The sequence below is a fragment of the Pteropus vampyrus genome, unplaced genomic scaffold (assembly GCF_000151845.1).
Source record: "Pteropus vampyrus isolate Shadow unplaced genomic scaffold, Pvam_2.0 Scaffold25, whole genome shotgun sequence".
In the NCBI taxonomy this organism is placed as follows: Eukaryota; Metazoa; Chordata; class Mammalia; order Chiroptera; family Pteropodidae; genus Pteropus; species Pteropus vampyrus.
In genome coordinates this window covers 6,100,930-6,111,006 of record NW_011888806.1, presented here as the reverse complement: position 1 = coordinate 6,111,006, position 10,077 = coordinate 6,100,930, and the positions used below count along the sequence as shown (strand labels likewise).

Genomic DNA, 10,077 nt, shown 5'->3' with positions numbered 1-10,077 from the left:
TGGTCCATTTGTTATCATGCAGGTATCATAGTTTTTATTACTATCGTTTTGTAATATAATTTGAAATCACGAAGTGTTATGCCTCCAGCTTTGTTCTCTTTGCTCAAGGTTGCTTTGGCTATTTATGGTCTGTTATCTTTCCTGAATTTTAGGATTCTTTTACTATTTCTGTGAAAAATGCCTTTGCAATTTGTTAGGTCATGCATTGAATCTGGTATCTTTGGGTAGTATGGACATTTTCACCATATTGTCTTCAAATCCATAATAAAGTCTTTCTATTTATTTTCTTCTTCAATTTCTCTCATCAGTGTTTTATTTTTTCAGAGTAAGATCTTTTGACTCCTTGGTTAAACTTATTGCTAGGTATTTTATTCTTTCTGATGCTATCATAAATGGAATAACTTTTTGAATTTCTTTTTTACAGTGTTCATGGTTAGTATCTAAAAACGCAACTAAATTTATGTACATTGATTTATGTGTCTTCCACTTTATTAAATTCATTTATTAGTTCTAACATACTTTTGGTAAAGTCTTTTAGGGTTTTCAATTTATAAGAGAATGTCATTTGCTAAAAGACACAAATTAACTTTTTCCTTTCTTGATTTGGGTGACTTCTATTTTTCTTGCTTAATTGCTCATGCTAGGACTTCCAATACTATGTTGAATAAAAGTGGTAAGAGTAGGCTTCCTTTTCTTGTTACTGACTGCACAAAAAAAACTTTCAGATTTTTACCATTGAGTCTGATGTTAGCTTTGCCCTTGTCATATATTGCCTTCATTATGATGAAGTATGTTTCTTCTATGTCTAATTTGTTGAGAGATTTTGTAATAAAAGAATGTCGAATTTTGTGAAATGCTTTTTTGGTATCAATTGAGGTGATCATATGATTTTTATCCTTCATTCTGTTATTGTAGTATATCATATTTATTGATTTGCAGATGTCGAACCCTCCCCAAGAATAAATCCCACTTGATGATGGTATGTGATCTTTTTAATGTGCTGTTGAATTCAGGTTGCTAGTACTTAGTTGAAGATTTTTGTGTTTCTGTTTATGGAGTTTATTGGTTGTAGTTTTTTTGTAGTGTCCTTGTCAGGCTTTGGTATCAAGGTGAAGCTGGCCTTGTAAAATGAGTTTGGAAGCGTTCCCTCCTTTTCAATTTTTTGGAGGAGTTTGAAAACAAATTGATGTTAATTCTGTAAATGTTTGCTGGAATTTACTAGTGAAACCACCTTTGTTAGAAAATATTTGATTACTGATTCAATCTTCTTATAATTGCTCTGTTCTTATTTTCTATTTTTTTATAATTCAGTCTTGGTAGATTGGAAGTTTCTAGGATTTATTAATTACTTCTCAGTTATCTAATTTGCTGGCATATACTTGTTCATAGTAGTCTCTTATGATTCTTTGTATTTTTATGGTGTATCAGTTATGTCTCCTCTTTCATTTGTAATTTTATATATTGGAGCCTCCTCTCTTTTTTCTTAGTCTACCTAAGTGTCAATTTTGTTTATCTTTTCTAAAAACCAACTCTTAGTTCATATATATATTTTTAAATATGCCTGGGGAGTTTTAAATAATATATTTGAGTACATTGAAAATCCTACCATTATTTCTGTCCATACCTCAAAAATGTGAAGGCTTATAAAAGTTTATTAATTTTTTCTCTTCCTATGCATTATTATTATATATCTTGTCTTTTCATATTTTAGTACTTTCTGGACATTATACTAATAAATGGAAATATAAATATATTTATTAAGTTATTTATATACATTTTACAAATTCTTCTTTTCTTCTGTAAAATCTAGAACTGAAATTTGAAGCTTAGTAAAATATGACATAGTAAACATTGCTTTCCAAGTCATCATTCTCTGATTCTCATAGCACTTTGCACATATTTCTAATAGAGTACTTATTATAAGTAGTTTCTAATATCTGTTTCTATCACTAGACTGTGATCTCCATGACAACAAATGCTGTTTTATAACTTTTGTATTCTCAGAAGCTAGTGTTTGCCTAGTACATAATAGAATCCAAGTAAATATTAATATAAAATAATCTGAATAAATGGATGAGATTTATATTTATATGAAATGGAAAGGATAGAGGAATCTGAGATACATTGTGAATAATTTTATTTAAAGATTCTAAATCCCTTAAAACTCAATTTATTGAGTTTTATTTACTTATTTATTGACTTCTTGAGCCATGGTATTATCTCTGTAGCTATATTATTTTGGTTACCTCCTCAGATTCTGTCTTACCCTTGAATGTTCTCTCTCAGATTGAATCAGACTTGAGTGTTCTTAGATCTTACTTGCAGAAAATCTCTTCATCCATTCATTCTTGCCCACAGTTTTTACATTAGTCCTGAACCTAATTATTTCTGAAATATCAAAATAGCCTCCTGTTCATTCCCTTAACTCTTGCTTCTTACTCACTATCAACTTTCTCCGTTGAACATTCAGTTAATAGAATGCTATTAGATTAATCTTCTAAAAATAACACATTATGTTCTCTGTCCAAAGCATGCTCATCATCTACTACCCTAAAAAATTAATTTTTCACCTCAAACAAACCAACTCTTTACTCATTGCACATCTGTTGATTTCTCACTTGTTCCTTTATTCCCACTGTTACTCCTGAAGACATTCTCCATTAATTTTTTACCTTCTACTATTACTTCAATGATTACCTCAGTTCTTAGTGATCATATCTTCTTCTCTAGTACTATATATTTCTTGCATGCACTTCACATTTTGATTATATTTTTAATAATTTTTCTTTTAGTTTATTTCTCCAAATATTGAATCATAAATTGAGTGTAGAAAATATATTTGAGCCTTTGTTCATCAATGGACTGAAATTAGAGATCATATAGTAGATGTTCAATAAATATATATTAATTGCAGAATTATATTTACATTTGTGTTAAATTATAATTTAAAAATAGTTACCGAAGGTAATTCTACAAATGGAAATCAAGTAGTAAGCATTTCTTAGTAATTTCATTATGCTATTAAATTACTAATTAGTGATACTTGTATTCAAATAAGTGTTAAAATGGATAGATTTTTATCTGTCCAAAACTGCTTTGGTACATAGTTTGTTTAAATGTGTACAATTTTTAAGAAATTATGCCTCTTTTTCAATGCCTTATAAGAAATCTCTCTTAAGAAATTATCTCTTTAGAAAATCTCCTCTATATTTGTTTGCCTGTACCCACAACATTAAAAGTGAATAACGTGGGCATGTGCCAACAAAATACTTTCATAAATAATGCATAAGATGGTTGTTGAAGCAATATAGTGGTTCATCCATAAATTTTTGTGTTCACCAAAAAGCTGTTTAAAAATATTACTAAAAATTCTCATCTCATAGTGGTGATGACCGAATCTGTGTGTCTAGAATTCACATTACCAAACACCTATACAATGGTGATTAGATGATGGTTAGGAAAATTGAAATGAAGAACATAATTAAATAGGGATGCTAATAGAGATTTTCTTTTAAGCAATGGTAAACATTACTAATACACATACAGAGATATGATGCATCATTCTTCTAATTCTAGTTGTGCTACATATGATAATGAGAGCAAGAGCATTATCATAATGAGTTAGAATCTGCAGTGCAATGTTCTATATCAGTGATGGAGAGATGATATAAGTTTAAATGTGTTATTTTAAAGCTGTGTACTTATATTTAAATAGGTCTTAAATTTCTGTACAATTATTTTATAAGGAGGAATTAAAGTGCTTTAATCTATGTCCTTAGTAATTAGTCAGTAAAATATGTCTTTTGATCTGGGTAAGAGGAAAAAAAACTTTAACACATGTTTACTTACCAAACACATAGTGAATTATCCAAAGTGTAAAATAATTTCATTCATTTGCATTAACTTTACTTTTTTAGAAAGCCTCTAACTAGTAGAAATAGCCTTCTATTAGTTAGAAGAGATATAGTAATCAAGCCCATATTTAACAATTTTGCAATCTTTATATTTTTAAAATGTATTTCTTCTGTTCTTATGTAGTACAGCTGGGTCTTATGACTATTTCCTGAACCTTCTCCAACTTCATTAAATTCTTCTCTACCTGATCATCATGATTTTTATAAGACATTTTAAATCAACTATCAGTGTCCTACATCTTTTTTTTTCCACAGAGTACGTAAACTCATGTTAACATATATCTGTAGAAATCAGAAATGAATGTGGGAAAATACATGATCTCTTTTAAACTGCTTCTCTGTATTAGCATACTCAAAGAAAGGCTGTGAAGAACTTATCAGAAATTCTTTATTTTAAAAGGTTATTTCTTACATAATATTTTCTCCAAACAATAATAGTTATACTTCTTTCTTGATATTTTAAGGTTTATTTATTTTTTAAAATTTAAGTATGTATATATATATACAAAATATTAATATTTAGTATAAGAACATTTAGGACTTTAGAAGTTAACTTACTACTGCTAATAATTTTATGTTTATGTGTCTCTGACATTATACTGCAAAAAAAAAAAAAAAGCAAGAAATTTATAGGGAAACACAGTGATTTTAAGTGGACCTAAAAACATATGCTAAGTTACCTACTTTTTTTTTTGCCAACAAACAATATATTAGTATGTTCATTTTCAATGACATAAATATTAATTTAAAATTAAGTTACTAAAAAATAATTTATATAAAATTTATTTACCTATTAAATAAACATGAAAGATGCCTATTTGACAAATAGAAATAAGATCATCCTACTAATTAAAATTTTGGAAAATAAAGTACTGATTAAGGTTTATAATAGTTGCTCAAATGATTTTATCAAAAATTGTTAAAATTGTATATAGGTATTTTGGTATCATCCTGTATATTTGCTAAATTCTACCTATAAATTTCTGCTAATATAGTTTCCTATCCAAATTTATTAATCTACTGAGACTTCTTTAAAGTTTCCAAGAACACTATCTCATATGGGAATTGAAAAAGAAAGAAATTCTTGCTCATCTTTAGCTGTCAAAGCATGTCTCATGGTGTCCTTCATTGAGTTTATTTGTTCATCCACTCTGCTTTATTCAAAGCAGAAATAATTTATGTATGTTTACTATATACTTATTTTCAAACCACATTCGTATATCAGTTGGTTTTGAATGATCTGCCACATGAATGATCTTGGTATATGACTGATACTCACCATATTCTAAGTTCTAAGAAGTCAGCAAACATATTTGTCTTATACATTCCTACATCTCCAGCATCAAACATAATGTCAGCAGCATTCTCTCTAGGTGTATTGGTGATGACATATGTTAAGTGGTTGCATATATAGATATGGTTGTGCTTAATGCTAGTATATGTATATTCATTATACATAACTTCATATACATTATATGAAATCAATATGCACACATTAGTAAGAATCATTTCATTGGATCGTTTCAATGCTTATAGTTCTATTTTTATTTTCCTTTCAAGAGTAAACCTACACCTTCCATCTTGTCATCCAGTTAAGGTTTCAAGTGCGCTTAAGTTGTCAGTGTATGATAAATCTCCAAAACTTGAGGAGAGTTTCTTAAATAAAATATTTGTTAATTATTCATATATTTATGGGTTAATTCATACTTTCTAGGAAGAGAGAAATTAGTATAGGAAGCTGCAAACGAAAAAGAATAATCAATGAGGAAAGACTAACAAATGCTGTTTAGCTTGTTTCCAAGAGCTGATTTCTACAATAAATAAGTTTTCCTGGATATAAAAACACATTTATCAGTAGTTTATCATAAAAAATTCTGAAAATATTCCTTAATCATATATATCATTAACCCCATTATACTACATGATAAGGAAGCTTGATACTTGTGTAATTTCACACTTCTTGCCTATATTATATTATAAATAAAAATTACTTTAAATATGTTTATACAACATTTTAAAATTAATTAATAGGAGAGAGTTCATATTTTTTTGTTGATATATTTCCTATCTAAATCACTTAGATTAGATGGCCAAGAGACATATAAAAAGATGCTCAACTTTACAATCTATTAGAGAAATGCAAATCAAAACCACAATGAGATAACACCTCATACCTGTTGGAATAACTATTTATCAACAAGACAAGAAATAACAAGTGCTGGAGAGGTTGTGGGGGAAAAGGAACCCTTATACAGTGCTGATGGGAATTTAAATTTGTAGAGCCACTATGGAAAACATTATGGAGGTTCCTCAAAAAATTAAGAGTAGAGTTATCTATGACCCAGCAATCCCTTTTCAGATTATCTACCTGAAAAAATTGAAAACATTTATTTGTAAAGATATAAGACACAGAAATAACCAAAGTTTCCTTAGATAGATGATTGGATAAAGAAGGTGTGGTACATACATACAATGGAATACTACTCAGCTATAAGAAAAGTTGAAATATTGCCATTTGCGATAATGTGGATGGATCTTGAAAATATCAAGCTAAGTGAAACAAGCAAGATGGAAAAAGTCAAGAACTATGTGATTTCACTCATATGTGGGATATAATGCTGAAAGGAACAAATGCACAAACAAACAAAAACTCATAGACAGACAACAGTATGGTGGTTAATGGAGGGAAAGGGGGATGGAGGAGGTAGAAAAGGTAAAGGGGGTCAAATATATGGTGACCGAAGGAGATTTGGCTTTGAGTGGTGAACACACAATGCAATATACAGATGATATATAATAAAATTATACACTTGAAACCTGTATAATTTTGTTAGCCAATTTTGTCACCTCAATAAATTTAATAACATTAAAAAGATAAATGTATCACTTGTATTATTTAACAAAAGAGCATGCAGAAGAAACTGTATATATTTGTCTTGTGAATGAATAAAAAAATGTCTGAAATGGAATATAATTGCTCTCTGAAAAAGAATAAGAATTAATTTTTCCTTTACACATATATATCTTGTGTGTGCAATTCTGTTCAGATCTTTGCATACGTAGTCATTTCCTCATTCACTCAGAAATTTGTTAATCATTTCAGTATCAATAGCTACCATTCTATCACTCACAAAATCATTTTCTTACTAATTATGTTATGGTAGAACTTTATAAAGTAATGTAAACATTATTTAATGATTTGTAGATATTGATGAGGATCAATTTAAAGATTAGTAACATAAAGAGAAAATAAATATAAACTAATTACCAATATTAAATATAAATATACATACAAACTACACTAAATGTATTTTCTCTTTTGTTTCTTTGTGATATTCATTTCTATGTGAACTTGGACAGAAAGTATAACTTCAAATTAAATTAAATCATACAATTTTGATTTCATTTGTATAATCCAGTTCTTTTCTGTGTGATGTTTCAAATAATAATTGTATAATCTCTCTGATGTTTTTAGTCTTATTAGCCCAATTACATCATTACGTGGTTATTATATGTGAAGCAAGCACTTTTTTTGCTAACAGTTAAAAATTTGCAATGTTAGAAATAATGTAGCTCATTTATAGGGCAGGTAGAAGAATGGTAATAAGCCGATATATTCTGGTTTATTCCATAGATCACAATAGTATAAATGGGAGTTTGCCACATTTTGTGGTAAATTAAGAGGCATAAATAGAATAGACCAGTGGGTCATAAATTCAGAATCACTTGGAGGGCTCATTTAAAGCAATAAAAAGATTGCTAGGCCTCAGACTCAGAGTATTTGATTCAGCCAGTCTGAGATTGGGTGTGAGATTGTGCAGGTCTAAAAATTGTTTTAGGTTTCACTGATGCTGCTGATTTGAGATCATACTTTGCAAACCAACAGAGTAAAGAATTTACAATATTCTAATAAAATGAGCACAAAATTATTTCTTCCCAGCAAATTTGAATGATCATGGATAGGACTGACAACTTTGCATTTTCACATTAAAAGAAATTAATATTGTATCCGGGTATTGATATTATCAGTATTCTAAATATACATTAAATAAAATAAGATAGAAAACTGTTTTATTAGGTCTTTCTAATGTCTTAAATCTTTAGTTCAAAATAATCAGAATATAGGGAGATACCCCATATAGTTGGATTCTTTTCATAAGTGAAAGAAGTATTTTCTGTATGATGCATGAAATTCCAAGAATGTCAGTAAAAAACAAAATTATAGTGAGTGCCTCTTGCTGAACTTATACAGGTATTTTTAAATGTTAAGTGCCTATGATGGACTATTTAGATAAAAATCTATGGTTTCTGTTTTCATTACATGAAATTCACTTTTAAAAATCCAGATTCAGAAAACTCTTGTCTCAAAGTAACATTAAGACAATTGGATATTTATCATCAATTTTAAAAGGTAGGAGAGAAAGTTGATTTGTGTTGGTAAAATTTTAAGTGACTGTGCTCTTGCAAACACCTGAGTGCTATTCAGCTTAATTGGGTTATAGCTCATGCTGATTGTGTTATTCCCTGCTGTATTTAATTTCTTTTTTTTTTCTCAATCTTTTATTGTTTGGTTTTGGTTTTGATGGTGTATGGAAATTAAAGAACTCTAATTTTTTAAGAGCCCTAAAGGGAAGTATGCTTTTGTGTCAGTCATTCCTGTGAACACCTGTGCGCTGCTGAATTTAATTGGGTTACAGCTGGTGCTGAGAGAGAGTCAACTAAATGATGGTTTGCAGACTGACTAGAAACTTGACATTGCATGTCATTGTTTTCTTTTCCCTTCTTTTTCTTTCAATATACTTGCAGATGCTTGGATCTGAACGATTTCGAAGGCTAACCAAATAGGGTTTTTATGATTCGTGATACTGTAGTAGCTGATACTTCATGGTGATGACCTCAGAAAAAGTGTACCTTCATTCTAAGTTTGTACAATCCCTCAGAATAAGGTGATCCTAACCTCAGAAACCATCTGGCCTACTTGTTTTCAGTAATTCAGAACACTTAATTTCATAGATTTTGAGAGGCTAGACTTAGAATGATATGAGAGTTTTCAGAGGAAAAAAACAAAGCATCGAAATGGAAAGTTTAGTAAATAAATATTATAAATACTACTAGCAAAGTAAATGAGGGTAGAATGTATTGAGAGGTAATTATTTTTAAATATCTTAATACCATTATTAGACTAAGTGCCTAAGTATGGCCAATAACTAATCTATTTCAAATAATTGTTAAAGGTAAATAGATCAGTTTGGCAATTTTTAAGATTTAATCTTAAAGATTTAATCTTACAGTCTTAAAGATGTAATGTAGCTCTGTATTTTACTGTTGACCTAACATCCTAGACAGTTAGCTGTAAATTAGTTTAGCAGTTAAATGTTGGATGTGTAAAGGTCATTTTGGACTAGAGGTAGGTGGTAATAGAGTGGTACTTCATACCACCAAACATTAGAATTGTTAGTTAGACCATATTAATAGAAAACTGTATTTCTTTTTATTTCAAACAAGTTTGCAAATTTTATGGGATTGAATTCCTGTATTCCTGTTTCAAATATATTTTACATGACAAAAAGTAAAATAAGAAACATCAGCTAAAAGTAATGAATTGTAAAAGATTTCTGAAGTGTTCAATTAGTAAAGTCATTTCTAACACACCAACTAAAAAGTATCTAGACTTATTGCTATGTTACTTAAATTTATGATACAAAAAAAGAGAAATAGAGTTTATCCCACTTCTTTTTTCCCTTGCAAATTAAACTGATGAGTGACCTATATTTTCACATCCTCTGTGATGAATTAAACAAGTTGTATCTATTAAAAGATAAAGAAATTTTTTTAAATTCAATAGAACTGTTTAAAATAGGAGTTATAAAGGAATAATATACAAGTATGGCCCTGACATTTCTTTCCTGATATTCTTGATCTGTGATTAAGTCAGCATTTATCCCTTTTATAAGAGAAATTTTCAAAATGACATATACCATGCATTTCAGTCAAATTATTCAACCTGATTTTCTTCGTACACTTGTCTAGTAAGCAAAGATTCAGGAAGACTGCTTGCTCTGAGACACTCTCAGTTAGATTGAGCTTATTACTTGGTAACACAGGGTAAAACACTGTGTCAATGACCTACTTTTTATTGCACCTTTATGTATCCCCAATTAGG

General features: G+C 29.2%; 1 protein-coding gene across 1 annotated transcript in view; it reads left to right on the top strand.

The window, feature by feature from the left end:
• The window catches only part of CCSER1 (coiled-coil serine rich protein 1), a 1,102,883-nt gene that overhangs the window by 955,970 nt on the left and 136,836 nt on the right, over positions 1-10,077 (top strand). The window lies entirely within an intron of this gene.